The sequence below is a fragment of the Poecilia formosa genome, unplaced genomic scaffold (assembly GCF_000485575.1).
Source record: "Poecilia formosa unplaced genomic scaffold, Poecilia_formosa-5.1.2 Scaffold250, whole genome shotgun sequence".
Taxonomy (NCBI): Eukaryota; Metazoa; Chordata; class Actinopteri; order Cyprinodontiformes; family Poeciliidae; genus Poecilia; species Poecilia formosa.
Genome location: NW_006800189.1, coordinates 106,184 through 129,049, shown reverse-complemented (window position 1 = coordinate 129,049; position 22,866 = coordinate 106,184). Strand labels below are relative to the sequence as shown.

Genomic DNA, 22,866 nt, shown 5'->3' with positions numbered 1-22,866 from the left:
ATATACTTTATTCATGTTATAGTTTGTTTTGTGGTATTGTGTCTCCCTGCACAAGTTAATAAAGGTTGAACGTCTGCAGATGAGATGTTTGTGTGATTATATGAGATTAGAAGGAATTGTTTTGGATGCAACTATTCACTCATTTATTCTGAAATGTTTTGGGTGTTTTTGATTATAAATTGTACCTTGACTTCTGCTCTTGAAGTCAGAATAATAAACTGAGGAGCTGAAGTTTCTCACAAACCCTGACTTAGAAATCCAATATGGCTGCCGGAGGGACAGAATCAGATAACACGTTAAACTGGATGACACAACACTAATTTTTACACGTTTTTGTTCTGTACTCATGTACACATTTATGGCCTGCAGCAGTAATTATATTAAATCAGATTATTCCCCTAAAAGTTATTCAATATCAAAGGCTTACTGTCAGTTTTCTTCATGTGTCATCTTTCACTGCCTTTGAATTGCTTGAAGATTAGACTTAAAGAATGCTAAAATATGGGAAAAGTTGTTTGAAACACATCAGTATGTTTTTAATAATACTGGAAAAGCAGCAAATCTATAACTTTTATAAAAATATGTTTTTTACATATTAAAACTGATTTCATGTTGTGACAGTTTGATATGAGGCAGATAATCTGTGAAAAGATTGAGATCCTCCACATCCCACTGCTGTTATTTCAGTCTGCAGAAATGGTTAAAAACAACCAATCAGATCCAGGAGGGGGGTCTTATTAGTTCTGTCAATCAAGATAGTGTACGCGCTGATCAACTTACTGTTGCAGGAAAACTTTATCCGCCATCATTGGTGGTCATGCTAACTAGCTTGATGCTAGCTGTAGCGTAGCAGAAAGAACGGAGGAGGCTGGATTAGACGAACGTTAGCAACTTTACCCCTGGAGAGACTAACGTACAAAAAACAGAAGTTTGAGGAGGTTTCATCTTCATTTTATTCATTTGTTGAAGAAGAAAACCACGTAGATGAAGGTAATTAATTAGATAGATGAGGCCCTGTTAAATAAGATTAAAGAAAATTGTTGGTGTTTGGAAATTTAATCGTTTTTTCTTATTGTACCATCTGAGAGCCTTTATGTGTGTTTTTTATTTCTCTTTGTTTTGTCTGGTTGGTTTGCCTGTTTGGTCATTTGTTCCTGACTAAATATTTAGATCATACGTTTATTTATGTACAAATATGTGTGTGTCATGTTTCTGCTTTGTATCTCAATCATTAAGAATATAACAAATGTATGAAAATTAAAATAAAAATAATGTTTTTTAAAAAAGGAGGAAGCTGTACAAGAGCATGATTGACAATGCTAAGCTCCTCCTCCTGGCTCTGACTGTTTCTGACAGAGCTGAGTATTTGTTCATAAAGGACCAAAGGGAAAAGGCAGAGGTTGATTTTCTCTCTATCACGACATTGTGATAATTTTAAGTTACATACCGCAGCTTTCAATCAAACCAAACAACCAAAAGAAAACTGTTTTCCAGAAAGAAAAAAATAGACCTTGCTGCAGTAAACAGACATATTTAGGACTCCCTTCCCAAAAATGTAATAAATAGGAGTGACAAAGATATCTCTGTCACTCCACGAAACCTGCAAAACAAGCGCTCCTTTCTCCTCATAAGCCTCCTGAGAAACAAAGGCGTAGTGTGATAGCGCAGGTGGCTCGCTTCCAGCATCGCCTGCAAGGACGAGTCGAGGAAATGCGCTACAATCTGAGCGAATGCAGAGACACAAAGGCTGCAGGGTCAGGCCGCGGCAGCAAGCTGACCACCACCAAACCGGTCATGTGCGAGGAGATTCACTCCGGACCCCCGGCGTCTTGCTTTGGCAAACAGAGTGCAGGGGGAGCGAGCGCTGAGCCAGGACAATATGTTTTTTCAAACGTCCCTCCGCCAATTTTTATTTAGCTACAAGCTGGCACGTCTGAGGAGCCCGGCGCAGCCAAGACGGTGCATGCAAGCGTGATTTTCAAGATGTTGCAAACATCAGGCTCCAATATGACGCTGACCTTGCTAATATCCAATAAATCGCAAATGAGTTGTGTGTCTCTGTAATGACTGCTCCAGTGCCGCTTCTGATGAAGCATTAAGAGCTGGTAGTCAGAGCAGAAAACAAATCAACAGGTTTATTATTTACCAGGAAAACTGATGAAATAAAATAGTTTTCTGAAATAAGAAATTGGTTACTTTTCCATTTTGACTCAATTTGAGAGGCCAATAAAGCCTAGTAGAGATTGAGTGTAGACACAGCAGTAATTTTGCTGGCTAGCTGTAGATTGCAAATCACGGCGAGTAAGGTGAAAGATAATAGTGGAGCTCTATATTGAAGACCTGCGGTACAAAGAGTAAGGGGGGAGAGGAAAACGGCGAGAGCAAAAAAGAGAGGGGGCTCTTTATTTATTTATTTTTGGCTTTTTAAAACAGATGGTTCCTTATGTGCTGAGCGGAAGTGTCTGTTAACTCAGTTGGCTCGCGACTGGTGGCTGCCGGCCAATGACAACAACGGGATCGGGGAGTGTGAGCAACAGTGCAGTTTGCTTTCTTCAGATGCTCTGCGAACAGAAGGATGGCAGCCTGTAAATACTGTTGCACGGCCACCAGAACGCGCCGGCGCCCATCGCACTGCCGGCGCCCATCGCACTGCCGCGGCCCGCCTGCCTCGCTCTGCCTCGCTGCAGCAAAGTGTCACTCAGATAATATGATAAGGTTATTTTTCAAGTTATGAACTTTTAAGTGGTTGTTGTTTCTGTTGTTTTGTTTGTTTGTTTTGGATATTTTTAAATCTCCTCCAGTTCCAGTGCTTAATGTTCATTAGAATTTGAAGTTCAATGATCGTTGACAATGTGTTCTCACATCATATTATTACCATTATATTACTTTAAATTGGTCTTAAAACAATATTATCGTTTATCGTAATAACTTCTGGGACAATTTGTTATCGTGACAGATTTACTTCTTCCTTTGTGTCCTCTCCCATTTTATGTGTTTACGTTACACGCTCTTTCCGTCCTTCCAGCTTCTACCACCATCTCCCAGTCCTACTGTCACCAATCTGCAGAAATGCACCGCTCACGGTCAGAAACAACCAATCACAGGCAAGAAAAAAGGTCTTAGTGTGCTGTCAATCAAGCTCATGTATGCGCTGCTCAATATGGTTAACGGTGGAGAAACAACTTATCTTTACAGAAAAACCATTTATCTCTTGTCTATGCTAACTAGTTTAGCATTCATGACAAGATCTACTGCAGCATAGCCGAGAGAAACAGCATACACAAGCATGATTGACAGCACTAAGACCCTCCTCCTGGCTCTGATTCGTTGTTTCTGACTGAGCGGCAAATCTCTGAATGGAAGCACAGGATGAAGAGTTTGACTTTCTTATAAAATACTGTCACAGCATATAGACAATTTTAACAAATATGTAAAAAAAACATATTTTTAATAAAAAATTACATGCTGCACCTTTAAAAGAGATACAAAAATGAGATTAGAAGGAATATTTATATGTCTGAATTTACTTCTAAATCAGAGAAAACATAGCTTTGCCTCTCTTTCAGTTGATTTCTATGACTCACTAACAGTTAATAATAGAAATTTCTCTCCAGGTAAAACCAAACAGGATTGGTTGCATAGACTGAGCCTGAAGGAAAAAGAGTTTTAAATGTAGAGTAAGAAATAAGTGTGCATGTCCATATTTCCTTCATGCAGGATAAAAAAATTATTTTATTCAGTAATAGTAAGCCCACTCTGTCCAAGCGCTCAAATTTTGTTCTTCTTTGTTTGTTGCCAGGCCTCTCCAAAGCTTTCCAGATGGTTCTGCGATACAAACCATCTGGAAAGTCCACAAAGAAACCAGCGATAAAAAAATAAAATCCATAAAGAAACCAGCGATAACCAACAAAAAAATAAAATAAAGTCCACAAAGAAAATGTAAAGTTAAAAAACACTTCGAAGACAATTGGATCAAAGTGAATCTTCTTGGGTCATCTGTAAGTTTTTAGTAACCCCTGAGTTGGTTGTTGTTACATCTTAAATGTATTGTAAAGTATTCCAGCCATGACTAAAAAAATACTGTTAAAACAGAAGTCAAGATTATTTGTGCAGCACATTTTAGCAACAAAGCCTAGGAACATAATAAAGTTATCAGATGAAATGATATAAAGGTTCATCCTGGCAGGTATCTTCATTACTTTATAGTCAATCAGTCCCTCCAGTTTCTTGCGAATTATCATGGAAATGCACACAAAATAAACAAAACCCAGCACTTTTTTCCACTAATACATAATTGGGAGTTTATTGCAGATTTTTAATCAAAAATTGTCAAAAACTTTACTTGTCCTAAACAGCTGCTTCAGCTTTAACTCATGTCAGATTATAGTCCATGATTTATACAGTGAGTAATAAAACGTCGCATTTACCGACATAAATAAGCACAAATATTTCCAAATTAGTACCACAAACACTTTGATTATTATTGCAAAAAAATCACAAAACAATCGCAAAATCCTGGAGGGATTGAAAAGATGCTCAATAATATTTAATTTTATAAATTCATTGATACTTTAACAGTTTGTGAACAGGTTTTATCAGTACATTTGGCACAACTGACCCTTTAAGAGCATTGATGATGTTGATTTGGCCCAAAACAAAAATGAGTTTTGACACCCCTGCTGTAAAGTATGTACCTTCAATATGAAAACCGAGAGCCAAACATATGAATCTGTAAGTCTGACGCATGTAATGAGCGCTGGTGAAGGTGACATGCAGAGGAAGGTGGCAGTGCTAATAAAAACCCTCGGCTGTGTGACGCCTGTGAACCACAGATCAGGCTGCAGGTGGAGACGACTCCTTAATTCATATCAACACCAGACTCTCAGCTAAAAGGTGCCACTTACAGGACAAAATCTGAACTTATTGGAGTGTTCACAAACATTAGTTTGGATTTTACTGGGCCAAACTCTGCCAAATTTCAAATATATATCTGGTCTGATACTAGTGTGGAAGAAAAAACGATAAATACAAAGTTTTCACTAATTTTGGTCCAAAAAGGGCCAAATTTTATACAGTTTTGTTCGGTTTAAACAGAGTTGCAGAGAGGCAGAGGTGGATATGATACACATGCACTTCACTCAAGTAAAAGTAAAAAGTAGCCAAGAAATTACTCAAGTAAGAATAAAAAAGTACTTGAAAAAGTCTGATCAAATGCAGAGTAACTGATCAAATCATGAATCATTTAATATTTCAAAATTAGATAATCAGACAGACCAAAGTTTTAGTGTATACATTTTGGTAGAGGATGAAAATTAGAAAAATTCATACAGGTAGCAAACAAAAAACAAAAAAACAAAACAAACAAAATCAGGCAAAATACTTTTGTGTACAAATCAAATCAGTTTCTTTTAATAAAAAACTTTTGACCAACCTGAAAGAAACATAATTTTTCTAAAACAGATGTCATTTCATATTATTTGACATCAGTAATTATTGATTTTGTTTGTTTTAAATAAATAAAATAAGTCAAAGATGGTGACATGACCTTTCCTCTTTTATCCAGTTTTTATTTTTAAGCAGTTCTGAGTCACAGTGGCAAAACCTGAAACTGCTGCTGCGCAAATTACTCACCACTTTGTTGCTAGGTAACCACAGAATGAATGGGTTGCTAGGTAACCGAAGGTTGGTAGAGAACCCAAAAATTGCATTCAAGTAAGAGTAGCACTACTTCAACATATTTTTACTCAAGTAAAAGTAAAAAGTACAGCGTAGTAAAATTACTAAGTAAATGTTTTCAAAAAGTTAATCAAGTAAATGTAGCTGAGTAAATATAACTAGTCATTACCTAACTAAGCTTTAGAGACCGACCAGTGTCGAGTCCGGCAGGCGGATCCCTCTCTGAGAACAAAATGATGCCATTTTCGTCACGTGTCAATGAGAACCGATCTCAGCTCTTCGAATGAAGCACATCGGGGCTCAAAGGGCTGTGGATGGCTAAACTGCCTGAACCAGCCCTCGATGCTGCAGCTGTGACATTTTGTTGTCATTTGTCTTCAGCCTCATGTCGTCCGTCTCTTCTTGTCACAACCCGACGGCGAACCTTTCGTCTTCGTCTCTGTGTGATCCTGATGTGTCATTGGTCTGAGTTTAATTAGTGTTTTTATTTACAGCAGCAGTACATTATAATTTCTCCAGAAAAAGAGCGGCACCTTTCCTTACTCTAATCTTAGATTAGCTTGAATATAAAGTTATGTCTGTAACTTGTTAGGGACAATTTTCATGTCTTACCTGTTAGTTAGCTTAGCATTGGTCGCTCCAGCACAAACACTAAAATCCTTCCCTCAGCCTTGGTGGGCGGCCATGTTTGTCTGATTGGTCCAGAGTTTGTTACTGTTCTTCATGCAGATATGGCCTCAGACATTTCTCTTTAACAAACCTTCAGTTTTTGTATCTGCAGGAGACAAAAACATGTATTAATATTACATGTATTTGAACTATTCTTCACTAAATAAGTTCTATAACAATAAGGCGAATGGTTCATAACTCCTGGATGGAAACTGTACCGTTGTTGTTCACGGAGGCCGTTTGCATAAAAGTGTGGCTCTGTGAGCGTTTCGTAAAAGCAAAACAGATGTTTTTTGTTCCCTTTTCCCTGTATGCACATTTCTAAACAGTTTGACTTTGGTTGAATAATATGAAAAAAAACAAACTTAAAACCCGCCTTGTATGAAGGAATAATTAAATTACTAATGCACTCTATACGTCTTCACACCAAGAGGTCCAGGAGGCATAATCAGTCTATAGGAAATTTGTCTAATTAACCAGCTGATGAATCAGTATGCTAATGAAACCATATTGATACAGTTCCGCGGATCTGATTTGGGTCTGGTGTGTAAATGAGATCAAATCAGAGCAGTGGGACAGTTGCTGTGCTAAAATGATGTCTGGCAATATGTTCCTCCACACAGAAAGAAATAAAACACACACAAACACTTCCCTGTCTACCCATATGGCTGCATGTGTAGTGCATCTGGCTCAGCGTGCCGTATACAGTTACCAACTTATATTTCCAGTTGTATTCGCACTTCACGATGCCGTGTGCAAAGTGAAAATTAAAGGCAGAAGGCTTGTGTGACGGGATTAATTAGACGGAGGCCAAGTGAAGTCACACTCCTCGTGGCAAACGTGCTCCAACCCTCAATTACTCACAGCGAACAAAGCAATTAAAAGGTCTGTCCTACGGAGTTACCTGGGACTGGATTGTGAGCTGTCTCCAGTGAAACCCCCAGGGGCAACCGAAGCTCCACTGGCCAAGTCCACAGGTAGGTAATTACTATTGATCAACTGGCATTAGAGCATGTGGAACGACATTGTTATTTTTGCCAGCGCTCTATTTTAGGTGGCCACTTCAACAGCAGGATGGGTTTTTGTGCATAGATGGAAAGATAGTCTTTTTATCGCTTTTTATTTACATTATTTTACACTGACCCATGGGATTTTTTTAAAGGGGCAGTATTATGTAAAATCTGCTTTTTTTATGCTTTACATCATGTTATAATGTTATTCCCTCATCAAAAACAAACCTGGAGTGTTGCCTCTATTCTTTCATGCATGTTTGAGTAATCTGTTAATCTCCATGTCAACCATTCAGCTGCCCAAAACAACTGGGTGGACCTAGCTCTGCCTTCAGTGACGAAGCTCCTCCTTCAAGCTGCAGTTTATTAACTTTGTAGCTTGACTGAGCAAACGCCCCTCTGAGCTCCTTCAGACTAGCTAGTAGCAGTTAGCAAACACCTGGTGGAGCTGAGATCATTATGCGAGCCACTTCTCAGTAAAAACGTTGCTAAAGGGTTAATAGAGGAGCAATGTTGAGATGACTTCCTTTCAGAAACAGTAGGAGTTTTATAAATATAAAATGGCACTATGTGCCTGGAAAATAATGTTCACATGTTGAAGATATTGTTGAACTTCACAAATCATCAGTATTTTATAAAACTGGAAAAAAGACCAGACTTTGTGTTTTCCTGGTGAGTTTTCGCCACTCACTGATGGCTCTTTGACCTTATGAAGAAAATATTCTGGATTACCACTGAAACTGGTCACTTTGTGCTACCCACCAACTTAGCTCTGTGGTGTAACAAGGGCATCACAAATGGCTTAAAACCAGGATACACTATGGACAATTAAACTTTTTCTTGGTTCAATAAAAATGTTTCACCAATAGATTCTTCAGTTATTGGTTTGCAGTAAAAGACTTGTAATGGTCACACCCATAGTCAGAACCATTAAAATCCCAAATGGGGAAATAACACAGTGTTTTATTTCCAATGTGTTCATACAATTCTTTAAGCTCTTAAGATGTTTTCACACCTGAAGACTCGGTTTGATTTGGGACCAAAGCTGCAACATTTGTAACATTTTCAGCTGTTGTGGTTCACTTTCATACTGCACTGTGTCAAATGAACCAAACCCTTAAAAAAAACTGTTCCCATCCTCGCCTGCGGTGGCGCTGCACCAAGAACCATTGAGCGAAACAACACAAAAACATTTTTTAAAAAAACATGAGCACAACTTCCTTCTTCACAAAATGTGAACAGAAATGAAGTGGCGTTAGCGGATTTAGGATTTCTCATTTGTCTTTGGTGAAAGATTACGACCCATTTCTCCTGCTAACGCTAAACCTGTGCTTTGTTTTGGTTGTATTTACCCAAAATGCCCTGCTTCATAGTCCACTTCCTGATTTTGGAGAGTCTTGTTTGCTTTTCATTCACATACAGATTCAAACCTCAGTAGTTTATTTCAACCTTGGTTTGTAGGCGGTCCAGAGTTCATTGTTTTTGCGTATTCACACCTCCCCACACAAACCGAACTTTCTAGATAAATGAATTAGAGTTCGGTTAAAGTGGACTGGTGTGAATGCACCTTTTAAAACCTGTACAGAAACAAATCGATCGATGTCATGGTGATCTTACTATACGTAGGCTTTGTCAGTTGAACTCCAGTCCAATTTAGATTCAATGTACACAGACTGTCCATCAATACATTCATTGGGTGTTTAACATCTAAACAATGCTCATTCACTAACTCTCCGGCACGCCACCCTTCAATGGACTCATTCACACCCACTAATATATATATATGTCTGACCAGGGCAGAGACCTCGGGGCAGGGTACACCCAGTCACTGCACTGCCACTCACACCACTGTCCACGCAGCCACACACACATTCATCTGCTGCCGCCTTCGGACGCCCAGTGGATTTAGATTGATGGCCCCAGAGTCGTTTTTCGTTTCGAGCCAGAACGAGTCACCACCGCATTGAACTGCAGATGTTTATTTGGTGTGACTCTTTCACAGAGCCATTGTCTTATTCAAACTCCCTCCTGTTTCATCACTGCCATCAGATTTCCCCTTTTCGTTTCTTTTGCCACACTTTCTCTTTTCTCCAGCAGCTTTTTCTTGGACGGGACTTTGCCTCAAAAAGCAAAAATCCTTGAGGGATCAGTAATTAGAAGACAGGTTACTGCCTCAAAGCGGCGAAGTCCTGTTGAGAGTTTAGAAGTCCATCCAAAAAAGCATCTATTCTTGAGGTTCTTGGCTTGATTTCAAAGTCCAATGTGCCTGAGACTCCAACAGATGAACCAAAGAGACTTCTGAGAAATTATTATCCTCCTGCATTTATTTTTATGTTTTAATTCCAAAAACAATGTTTTGAACTTAAATACAAAGTTTTATTAGAAATGAGTTTCTTATAAAAGTGGATCATCTCTGTGTGGAGTCTGACTTGTTTTCCCGTCAGTGTTTGGGTTTTCTCCAGATCTGGGTTGAGGAGTAGAAAGCAAAATGTTCAGTAGTTTGATCTTCAGTCTAGCAATTCTGTGTGGAAATACCTATACACGAGTTTTTGTCCATATTGTACATGTAATATATATTTAAATATTTTCACTTAAAATCAAAACTTAATAATTCTGTATGATTTATTCCTGTCTTCCCAATCTCTCTGTTCCCAAAAAACAAAAACATGGAGATAGAAGTCCAACTATAAACCTTCTTAGTAAATGCTTTAAGGTCATCTGCTATACAAAATTCACATTTTGCATGTTTTTGTGCTTCCATTTGGGTTTCTACTGCTTCTGAAAACAACCCAGGCACTTAAAAAAAACACCTATTGCCACTTCCTATGGTAATAAGTTCATGTTTTTTGGTGTCTTGGAAATGAGTTTGAAAAATCTCTGGAATTTAATGTCACAAATCAGCAGGCACTACCTGTTACCTAGCAACCTCGGCCTGTCACCTAGCAACCCAAGCTGAGCTCCAGCACATTTGTTGCGTTAGTTTCACTGCTGTATGCGCTGCACAATGGCTGCTGGAAAAGACAAGTGTTTTGTTGTTGACTTACAATCCAGAACCCACTTGCTGTGTTTTCGTTGGTTGTGCATGAGGCTCTACTTCTGCTTTTCAAAGAGATTACAAACGTAAACGTTGAGCTGAGGGGTGTGGCCAGCGGCGGCAAAAAAGGTGGTCGAAATAGTCAGAACTGAGCAAACTAAAATCTCATTATCTAAGAAAGAGTTTGTGCAAAAAATGTATTTAACCCGTAAACATATCCTACCCTGTTCAAGGACGCTTAACAGGCCACCTTTAAAGTTTTGAAAATGTTTAAATTAGTTTACATATAGCTCACCATGCACCTAACAGTTGTTTTTTGCGTGTGAAACGGTTTGTTTGTTTCCTTTAAGTGATTAATCTTTCTGAATAGAATCTCATGGCTTGAATGTAAAATATGTGCTTGGAGAATGTTGGCGCTAGCAACATTTACCCCTGCTTCTTTCCGGTTCAGCATCAACACATCAATCAGAGATTAGAAATTAATTACTCGGATATCAGATTGAGAAACAGCTCTGGTTCTGCTGTGCTGCTGCTGCTGTGTGAGGACACGGCTAACGAAATCAGGCCTCTCCAGGAAAGAAAAAACAGGCTCAACTTCGGCAATCCTTGGCTTAATTCTCATTGAAGCCCCCAAATTGACATGTCTCCCTTATGATCTTGACATATTATTAAGATTTAATGGTGGAATTATGATCATTAAAACAACATGACTGATACAGGGGGCAGATGATGAGCTATTCATTTAACCTACTCTTCCTGTAATAATATTGAAACAGACAGTCTGCCAGTTATTAGATCATAATTAGCCGGTGCAATCTGTACGGAATCCGAGGAAATGACGCCAAGTTAGCGGCACGGCGCGGCTTCGCTCTGCGTTTCCACATGCAGACGTCGACAGCTTCTCTGTGCGTTAAGGCAGGCTTTCTCAGATAATTTCATGAAAGAAACAAAGTGTACAGAGCATGGGCCCATGTCTGAATAGGGAGGAATATAATGAGCCAGATGGTAGTTAATGAAAATAACTGGCACTGTTGTCATTGTTGCCACCCAAACACGAGGCTTTGTTTGTGTTGGTGCTTTCAGCGGCCCACTGAAACCAGAAAAAAATACTTTATCTCTCGCTAATTTTCCAGCATAGCCACCCACCACACCCTGGCTCTTCTTATTTCCATACAGCGCATGTGAGCACTTCAGTGTGTGCCAGTTTAGCAATGAAAAATCTGCACCCTCAGCTGTTTTATCCTGTTCTCAGAGAAACAGTGAGAGAGGAGAGAAAACACACCACCACACTGTCGGCGTCCCTCTCTCTTCTAGCTCCCCCCTCCGGCATTTCTGCAGGTAGCGTTCGCCAAAGTCGCCCCATTAATAAGCAACATATTTGATTTGCAATGTGAAACGTATTATCTCAAGGCCTGCAAAGACATAAAAAAAAAGACACAAGACGTATGGTTGGGGCAGAATTATTCAGGAGAGTGTGGGAGAGGTGTCGTGCTGCCCCGGGGCGCCCAACATGCTGTGGATGGGTGAGAACGCCGAGCTGTGAACACGGAGCCCGCCATCTCAGACGCCCCAGGTGAGCACGGAGCGCAGATCCCGCAGATAGACTTCATCTTCCTCGTCACAACGACGACTGTTTATCACATGCGAGGAGCTCAAACCGCTGAGCAAAACGATAAAAAAAAGTCTAAGATTCAATGCAGTTGTGGCCTTTAAAAGTCACTGATGTGTCGTTTAATCTCCCTGAAGGCCTCAGATGATTTTAACCACAAAATTCAGAGAGAAAGTTTAAAACCAGGGTTTCCTGAAGTATAAGTGTAAAATAACATACCCAAACCTAATTTAGTTCTTCTCAGAAATTACAAACTACAATTCTATAATCTTGGTACTGGAATGAAGCTAACAATCCATCAGAAGTGTAAATATCAGAGAAAACGAGGATGGAACATGAAATAATTTGAATTTTTATCTTTACCAGCTGTGGCAGGTCGGATTCACAGGCCTTGAGTTTGATGGTCTAGTCAAAGGCTTTTAACTTTAAGGTTAAGTTTTCTTAGCAGCTGTTCAAAAACCCATCTGGTATCTCCTCTAAAGCAGGACGAAAAATGTTTGTACTTGATTCTACGTCAGTGAAAATATCAACTCAGTTTTACTTCAACTCTAAATAAATTACAGAGAACACAGCAACGTATTTTTAAACAAGTTTGACTGATTATTGGTGTTTGTAAATAAATTTGATCTTCTAAATTATTGATCAAAAACTTTGTCTAATATAAAATGAACATAAAAGACTTTAAAATATATTAAAGTTTACGCCTCACTTTGGTCCATGTCCTTCTGGTTCTGCTGTGACGCTTCTTAGGTTCCACATTTACAGCCTGTCTGCTGTACCTACAATAAATTATGAACGTTTTACATTCATAGCTAAAGAAATGAGATGTAATTGTGCATGAAGTTTCTGAATATGAAAAACAAAGTGATTTCCCCTTAAAATTCCAGTTCCAGCAATATTGGGAAATTGCTGGAACTGAAATTAAGTTTGTCTTGTTTTTAATTTATCTTTTTTTTAAAATATATTTATTGCTTTTTTTGATCAAATTTAATTTTCTTTCTTGTTTTATCATTTGTCTAGCTGTTATGTTGAACTGTGTGTTGTAAATATGCTATAAAAATAAACTTTAATCCTGATTAACCAGGATTCAATAAGTTGAATAAATGACCAGAGTGAGGAGTTTATACTTTAATGCACAAAGGAATCTGATGATTTATGAGCATTTAGATTATTTATACTGTATCCTCTGGTTTATTTTGGGGGGATTTTTCATGGCACAGTCATTTATCTTAATTAACCTAATGAGGATTGACTTGAATCTGCTTCCGCTGCTGATCGTTCCCCTTCACTAAATCTCTTGTGGCTCAATAATCGAGTCGCTCATGACCCAGAAGTTGCACTTTCTTCATCTGTGGATCCTTGCTCTTTCAAGTCCTCCTGCCAAACTCTTCATACTAAGAGCCTCAAACCTGATATGGTCTGAGTTGTAAAGTTCAGAGAGTATTTTTCCAGGCGTAACAGGACAATCTGGCCCCTCTGTCAGGGAGTGGCTAGCAGCGGTGACTGTGTCCTACGCTGATTACCCAGCTGATGGTTCTCCGTTTGTCACCGCTCCTGCTAGCTCCAGCGCGCAGCAGCAGGGCTTCTTGATTACTTAATTGCTTGTAAGAGCTCATTAAAGCTTCCTATCCATCATAAGTCGTATGGCGAGTATCAATTTCAGAGTGAGAGATGGAGGGAGAAAGAAGACAGAGAGACGCTAGGAAACTCTGATGAGCAATTAGTGACGTGCGATGCTTTTGAATTGTCTGTATTTTTTAGGGAGTGTGTGGGATTCATCACATGGATGGATGCTGCTGCATTACCAAGTGATAAACATGTCCTTATTCTCAAAGTTTTAACGCAAAGGGGCATTAAAAAGTGGATTTTTGTTTTAGAGAAGGTGTAAAATCAAACATTTTGAGTCAAAAACTTCATGTTTCAAACAGCTGAGCAACTTTCTGACTCTTCCCTTTTTGATTCCCAGTTATGGACTTTTGCCATCGTTTTTATTTTTTCCCCCAAAAGGGAGTCATTTATATCGATAGCTTAGAAGAGCTTTAGAAGACACTCACAATCTTACCAGGTGCAAAATTAGAATTGGATGCTGTTCGTATTAATTGGTGATCATTTGCAAAGCGGGTGGAAAAAAACGTCCTGTGCCAAGAGCAAGTCTTACAAGCCCCCAGCTGGGGTTGTCAGGGGCAGGCTTGTTGGCATTGTGGCAGCATATGTTTGGTGCCAAGAACACCATTGATTTGCATTTCTTTTATATGAATTTTACAAAGCAGAAATGCTCTTTTGTGCAGAAGTGATCCCAAAAGTGAGCGTTGCAATTAATCACAAGTGAAATTTATCGGCTGATGAAAAGCCATAATTCTACTTGCAATCTTTTTTTTTTTTTCCTAAAAAGAAAAAGTGGCAGCATCTGCAGCGCACTCGCTTTTTGATGAATGTGCCTTTAAAGCCGTGCAGTTTGGCTCCATTTAAAACTGGCTTGAAGGAAGAAAAACAGCAGCTCGATCTTTGAGATTCTGCAAATGCCATAACTCATGAAAATAGTTCTTCTGTCTCCGAAAACAAGCACTGCATAATGCCGTCGAGTGACGCAAACGTGAAAAATTGCCCGCATGATTTAAGTTAGACGAATTTTAAATAACATTTAGAATTTGTCAGAAATTGCCCCAATAACACATAATGAAGATGCAAATACCTCTCAACATTCGACAACCTGCTTACAACAACCACACAGTCGTTTCAAATATTGACTTGCACCCATTTGATTCGCCTACCGCACATCATCAGAACCTATTGGGACATCTAATTGATCCAATTAACCAATTAATTCTTTGGTAGGATTAGAGACAATCGCACTTGTATGTACGGAGACGGGCCGGCTCTGCCAAGAGATGGACACGCTCCAGGTTTTTTGCTTCATCTCCAAGGTGGCTCCAGATGGGTTGGGGGCTTGAGACTCATCTGTGGCCAACTGGTCCAAACCTCACACTGAGACTCGCCTAGAGGATCACAAACCGGCACTCCTTAAACACAGCAAACATCTTCTTATTAATGTGAAACCCTAATTAGATCAATTTTAACCTGTATTTACCTGCAGCCTTCATGGACTCCTTACATGTTATTGTTTACATCAATGATGGAGGGCAAAAAAGACTATTTCTACGCTCTGACGCAGCAGATTGTTCTACCGTTACAAAAATCAAACCTGGAGACACGGGCGTTATTAATTTAGCGCAGTGCTGCACTACGCTCAGACTCGTTGCCATGACAACTGGCAACAAGGCCATTAAATGTTTCAAGATTCAACACCAAAAAAAAAAAAAACTCAAACATTTCCAACACAAAAAACAGAATAACATTTTGTGATTATTAATAAGTGATGGCTGTGGTAGATTAGCTACAGCTGCTATTAGCTAATTAGCTAAGTTAGCTAATTTAAACACCTGATCTGATCTGAGTGAGTTGGTTTTTAGGTCACCTTTTTTATTATTTTTCAATTGAACCAAAACAGCAAATTCCACATTACATCTACATGTCAAGGTCATCAAAGTCAAGCTAGCATAACTGAGCTACTTCCCTCTCACTCTCTTTTTCTTAATTAAAACTTTTTCCTAACATTCTGAGGTAGTTTAGCTCGTGTTAACAGTTAGTAGCAACGCACTGCATCCCTTTTCCTTTTATACATCAGGCATACATTTAAGATTTAGTGTGTCTTATTGATCATTTAAACCAGAGGCAGTAATTGTCAGCCAGCAGCTTTTTGCCCCCCAGCAGGGAGTTTGGGGTGGCAGTTTGCAAACGGGACGTCGCGCTGCTAAGGGATCCATAGATGCTTCATATCTGATTGCTTTTATTTCCTTTTTCCTCAATATGCTCATTATAAAAACAGCTGTTAGATTTTTTTTTTATTTTGATGCATGTCCAGATGAGCAAAAAGAGAAATCGATAGATAATTATTGATTAGGTTTTTGTTTTAAGTATCTGAAATAATGCCCAACTGGCTTTTCGTCTTTTATCCAGTTTTCACTTTACGCCATTGTTGTTGTTTTATATTTTTAAGCAGTTGCGCGACAGTGGCAAAACCTTAAACTGCTGCTGTGCCAGTTACTCATCAAGTTGTTGCTAGGTAACCACAGGATAAGTGAGTTGCTAGGTAACCAGTGAGTGAGAGTTGGTTCCACCAACCTAGCTTAGCTGGATGTGACAAACTGAGCGACTAGTCTTCTCATCTGCCTACATCCCCCAGAATGCTGTGCGGTTCTGGATCAGAGTTCAGTGAATACTCTATTTATTGAATATTGAATATTCTAGCAGACATGTAGCCTATTGATAATGATCACATGTCTATCCCTACATATATTGTTATTGATTTATTGTCCAGCTCTAGATGTAAGCAGTGAAAAAAGACCAAAGATACTGACTATTATCACCATTATGAAAATGAAAGGCCCAGGTGGTAATTGTATGTAATTTTTACAATATAAATGTAATAATAGTGCTACATTAAAGCAGCTGTGACAAAACTGCCAGTACAAACTTCCCTTGTTTATCTGTCTACCTCATGTCCTCCACAGAGATCCCCAGTGGTGAGGAAGGAAAGGACGGAGTCCCACAGAGGGCTGTGTGGATGAAACTGCGTCCGTCCTCCCCACTTCAACGACTCCCTGAAAGCCTCGAGTTATATTCCTGCAATTAGCTAAGTATCCACAGAGGCTCCCTGTCCCTGTCGACTTTACGGCTCATCCAAGTAGATACGACGCAACAACAAAAAACAGCAACAAGACGAACCAACAGGGGGAAAAGAAAAATCAACGCATCAAAAAACAAACTTTACACAATGACCCCGCTTCTTGTTCGTAACTTTTTTCCCCTTACACCTTGCATCTTTTCTTCTGTCACGAGCATAAAGGGTAACGGCAATCCATCCCTTTTTTTCCTCTTCCAAGGATAATGATTTACAAAATGCCTCTCATCAAAGAATTCATTAACAACGAGCGTTAATTAAAAAATAAATGAGTAAACATCAATATCAAATCTCAGCACTGTGGAAGGGAATGCATTATGCAGAGTAATGATGTTTGAAAGGGGCTTTAGCACCTCTGTGGGACTCTTTTAAACCCCTTACCTCTTAGGCAGTTGCTTATTTTGCAACCCTTTGTTGTTTAACAACAAAGAGAATGGGCCCTCATAATGTTATATTAATCAGCGGATTAATATTTCAATTTGATTTGCTTTATAGTTGAGGTGCTGTTGGCATTTCCATTTTCCCTCCATATGTGCAGCGATGTTAAGTGGTATCATTACCATTTTCTACCTGGGGGTTCGGGGAGATAACAGGCACCAGTGATAGCTCTATTCTGAGGGGGGAGAGGGAGGTTTTCACGTGGGGAGGGGGGCACTCATGCATTTTTTAAAGGTCCTTGTTTGGTGTGCCTTCACATCCATTATTCTCAAATGTTTCAGGCAAACAGCTGAGTCACAGGCTTCCTGTCCACCACAGAAACACCCCGATGGTCTGAATTAGGGTCAGTAGTTAAGAAACGAGGCTCCATATTTGTTTTATTTACATTCTGTTTGACAACCATGAGCTGAATTAAGGTCTGTGGTTCACCAGCTCATATCGGCTATAAGAGTATAAATGAAAATGACAGACATAATGCTAACTTGTGACTGTGTTTAATCCATCGATATTCAAAAACAAAATGCCAATAGCTGGAAAGGAATGGTCCAATTTATACATCTGGTCCACATTTAACTACTAATTTGTGGCACTAACCCAAATCATAAACATTGGTTCTGCTGATGCTAAACCGCTATGGTAGCAGAAGCTAATGCTAATGCTTGACATTTTAGACTCATGTCACATTCACTATAGACGAGCCGTTGTTTTCCGCTGACGATCTCTTTGTACTAAGGTGGACGAAACACCAAAATATTATGTTTCTGAAATCATAACGGAGGCTCGGTTGTCTTTGCTGAACATTTTGTGTTCAGTTATTGAACAAACGAAGGTGGCGGCTGATAACGGGACAACGCTCGTTAGAGCCTCTTTCCTTTTTTTCCTCTCCCGTTTACTTTTGAACAATAGCAGATGAAATACAGAGTTTCTGGGTTTTATTCACTGAAATCAACAGAATGTTGCCGTCATGGCGTGTTTGAATTTACCAGATAATTCAGATGTTTTGTGAGTTTCACAAGCTAGCTGTGCAGAGACGACGGTCGCTATCAGCGCTGTTTTCATCTCAACTGAGTCCAGTTTGATGACCTGCTGACGCGCATCAGGACACCAACCACAGGCCGCTACGTCACACAGCAGAGTCTCTCTGATTGGTTGACGCTCCACGTCCGGCGGAAAAAGTTCAGATTTTCTAACTCCAGCGTCGGACGCGTTGGACAAAACGCTTCAATCGCAAAGAGACGCATGAAACGTGCCGCGATGCGCCTTCGACTGACGTCCACATAGACTTTGAATATAAACCAGATGCTCAAATTGTGCAGTATAAAGCTCTAATATTAACCATGATGTGTCACAACACGCCCTCAGTGGGGTCAGGAAGTGATTCTTTGGAGCAAAGCTTTCACTCGTGGTTTCAGTTTTAAAGTTGAGTATTGCTAACTCTTTATTTTGCCTGGTGAGGCTTTGGCCCCAAAGCATGTAGATTTTAATTGAAGCATTTTGGGTACAGAAGAAACGTAATTTGGGGAACCAAGAGTAAACTGAACTCTTGTGTAAAAGGTGATTTACAACGAAGAAGACTTGGATAAGTCTAATCATTATACAACAATTTGTTTAAAAGAGACTCACTTTTGTTCCTTAGAAGATAAAGTTTATAAAGAAAAAATATGTAAATATTGACCTCCCTCCAAAACTTAGCTTCATTGTTTATTAGCCAACTACAAAAGGAATCCTTTGCAAATAAACATAACCAGTCAACTTTATCTTAACTTTCTTACCTGAGTCTTCAGCTCATCACATCTAATCATGAGTACACTTCAGTCTTAAGGAAAACAGATAAGCAATTAAGACATAGATTATTTGTCATAAACATCATTGACTACCATGCAAATGCAACATAATTGCCCAACAGACCTTGAGTGACAAGTCATTAGATGATTGTTCACAACGCCTGATTGCAATAAGACAGGCGTGTCTTACTCGATACATAAACGAAGTTAAGTGTTGATGACTTTATGATTCCTGCTCAACACATGAAAAGTGACTATAAAGAGCAGTTCTGCTGCAGCACAAATGCTGCTGTTTGTTGTTTCACCTAAAGCTCTGAAGAGCGGACTTGAGAAAGAGAAAGATCTGGGACGGTAGAGGAAGTGTAGATTGGGCATCACAACAAACACGTCTACTGATGTTAGTAGGTCAAACTCAGAGTTTGTTGAAAAAGAAACAAAAAAATATGAAGAGAATAAGTTTTGGTTTCTTCCACAGCAATGTGTCCACCTATGCATGAGAAAAGATTTGTTTCCTTTTGCTTCACAGATGGTTCCAGTGTAACCAGGAGACGATATTATGGTGGCCATGAAGTGAAACATAACCGTCACAACTTGGTTTTTTAATGTCTAAACCCAAGCAGGTGATTTTCATGGTCTTAATCTCATTATTTTACAGGCAATCAATTTGAACAGATGCTAGAGAGCAATTACGTACCTGAATTAATTTTTAAATAACAAATAATGAATTAAAAAGCTCTGAAATACCCTCAGATATTTATACATTTTGACTAACATCCCAAGGTACAAATTGCTTATGAAAATGTCCAGTTTTCTGTCTTACTTCTGGAGAAACAAAGAAGAAAATTGTGAGAAAATTGCCAATCTTCCCAAGAGTGAACATTGCATTTGTGAGAGCAAGCAAACACTTCGAATCCTGAGCCAAGAAGTAGAAATGATTGACCAATATACCAATTGGACGTAACAAAACAAAGGATTTCTGGTATAATACTTTTGCAGCCACTGGACCTCAAAACCGTGCAGTTACTAGACTCCACTGTAAACCAAAATATTCCAGACTGAAATGTGAGGACAGCCACCCAAACACAGCTGTGAATGCTTCAAAATGCAACAGAATGCATTTAGTGGTATAGTCAAAGTCTAGTTAGCTAGTTCAGAAAGAAAATGTGAATTAAATTTGTCCTCAAAATTAACTCACCAAGATCAATATTTGTATTTTTGTTTTTACTGTGGATGCTGGTCACGTTGTTTTAGAAACATGTCCACCAAAGCAGAGCATCTGTTTTAAAAATAGATTTAAAGTTGTTGTTAGAACACATTACCAGTCTAAAAGAGCAGTTTAAAAATTTGAATCTCTTTTGGGCTTCCATTGTAATCGTTCATTTACATTATTATCAAATCTCCACTTAGTTAAAGTCTGTTGTGTTCAAATAGATTTCCATTAAAAACCAATAAATGGTTACTGTGTGACCCACCTGGAGTTATCCCCAGTGCATCTCTTTTTCCAGATGATTTAAACTGTTCAGAGATGCAACCATTTGCATGTGAGGAGTTCTGAAACAAACATGCACTGCTGGACTTTTAAAAACAAAGCTCAAATGGCAGTTAGCTTAGAGGAAAATCTGCTACATGCCTTTAGGTGGCAGGTTGAATACGTTCACAAAATGATAGACTAGTTTGTGTTTAAACCTATTATGCTTCTTTTCACAGGTTAGGATAAGTCTGTGGGATAAACAAAACATGTTCACTACATTTTTTGCTCTAGATCATTTTTAGACGACATTTTATTTGATCAGTTTCTAGCTCCTTTCAGAATGAGCCGTTTTAGGGCCTCTTGTAACTTTAAATCCAAATAAGCTGCTGTTGGCATGTGAAAACCGCTGCAAACAGATGTGCAATTACACAACCGTACATCTTTGAAAAATAGAAGTGGAGCCTCCTGCACAACCAACAAGAATGCAGCAAGTGGTTTCCGGATGGTAAGTCAACAACAAAATATTTGTCTTTTCCAGCAGCCATTGTACAGCTCATAGAGTGGTAAAACCAGCTGACCAAACATCCTGGAGCTCAGCTTGGGTTGCTAGGTAACGAGCTAGGCTTTGCTCGGGTTGCTAGGTAACGGCGTAGCGCCTCTATTCTGGGGGTTTGTGTAATGGCTCATTTTCCAGACACTGAAAAATATTAACTTACTGTCAAAATTTTATTTTTTTAAGCTCTTGGTCTGTATTTAGAAGCAGTAGAAACCAAAATGGAAGTACAAAAAGAATTGGAATTTTGCATAATGCTCCTCTTCGAGCCTTACTTTTCAATCAGTTAGTCCACTTGCCAAGTTTTCCCTTAATTGTTACCTGTTTTCTTAAGGAATTTTTTTATTAAAAGACAAAAGTTTGCCTAATTGTTGCAGTGACCTCAGTCTCTACATCTGTAGCGATGTGGACGCCTGTGTGTGTGTGTGTGTGTGCGTGCGTGCGTGCGTGCGTGCGTGCGTGTGTGTCGGCACACATGAATGCCTGGTAATGTGTGTATGTGAATGAGCACGTGCACCGCTGCCCTTCATAATCAGAGGTCTTAAAGAGCCCCCTCTCTGCACGGTGAATTGCTCACAGCTGTGGGCTCCTTGTCGCGCTGGCAGCCGTGGCTCTGTCATCGTGCGTCCGCCTATCTGACCTGCTAATTTGGAGCATATGTAAGTGCTCTTAAAGTGGCGGGCCTTTTGACATGCCACAAACAGCAGCTGTGGCAGCTGCCCCGAAGGAAAGCTTTATTTAATTCAATTACATCTTTTGGAGATATGTAAACGAGGAGCTTCGGGGCTGGGAAAGGCGGAGCAGGAGGAGGGAAAGGTGGGTGACAGGGAGGGGAGAAGATGACAGGCGGGGTGGTCTTTTTGCCCCTCACCACCCTGCCGAAACTCATAACACCCCTCTTGCTTTCGCTCCCAGAAGACCCTCAACCCAGTTTCATCATCAGCGGCCTCCGACTTGAAGCCCCAAAATGTCAAGGCCCAGGTGGCTCAATAGGCAAATGATTGGCCCCTAAACACCTTCATGCCCCCCACCACCCTGAACCCCTGACTGTCTCCCCAGTCTGAGGGGATAATCAGGGTCAGAATCCTCTGCCACACTGATCAGTACGTCTCAACCCCCGGGCAGCCCTGCAATTAATGCTCTGCTGAAAGGGAGCGAAAATATTCACCATCTGGCAATTAGGGGCTCATCGGTTCCTCGTTTCTGCCTCTTTGGGCTCAAAATGCAATTGTGATCTTATTCTTTCTCCACCCTCAGCACCTCGCACTGGCCCAAGGCCCATTCTGCCGCTCCAAGGGTCTTACATAGGAATGAAGGAGCACAGGATCGCAATCCAGGGCAATTCAGAAACCCCTCTCGTTCCTTAAATGGAGCCGTAATAACGGCTCTTCTTGTTATTTACGCCCCCTCCACCTTCTCCTCTCCATCTATCAGTGCTGAGGATTCATCCCATCGCCTGCTCTTTCCAGCCCCAGCTGCTGCGGCTGGCCTGAAAAGGGCCTTTAGAGAGAAACTGGTGTCATCATGATCAAATTAACTCTTTCTCTCATGATGGGAGCAAAGGTTGTCAATGGTACTGTCGTCTGTAGGCAGTTTAAAAAAAAAACACGTCAATGATGTTATGATTAGTCATTTTGCTGCCAACAATGGCCGCCAAATGCATGTGAATGCCCTTTGGCGTCAAAGAGGATCGTGAAGCTGTTGAAAGACAGATTCTGAGAGACGTCTGACATCTTTCCAGGGTTTTTTTCCCTTTTCCTCCCTACCTCTCTGCTCCACACAGACATTGTGAAATTCAAATCTTAGGATGACAAACAGGCGTGATTACATATGCCATTGATCCGACTAGTTTTGAGTTGCAAATGTGAAACCTCGACATTT

The 22,866-nt window shown here is 39.8% G+C and overlaps 1 long non-coding RNA gene across 1 annotated transcript; it reads left to right on the top strand.

Moving 5' to 3' along the window:
* Window positions 1-593: 593 nt before the first annotated feature.
* On the top strand, window positions 594-21,532 carry LOC107838398 (uncharacterized). Its single transcript, XR_001664458.1, has 4 exons — window positions 594-1,199; window positions 4,783-4,788; window positions 19,413-19,423; window positions 21,522-21,532. It is a non-coding gene; the product is annotated as an uncharacterized LOC107838398 (long non-coding RNA).
* The last annotated feature ends 1,334 nt before the right edge of the window (window positions 21,533-22,866 follow it).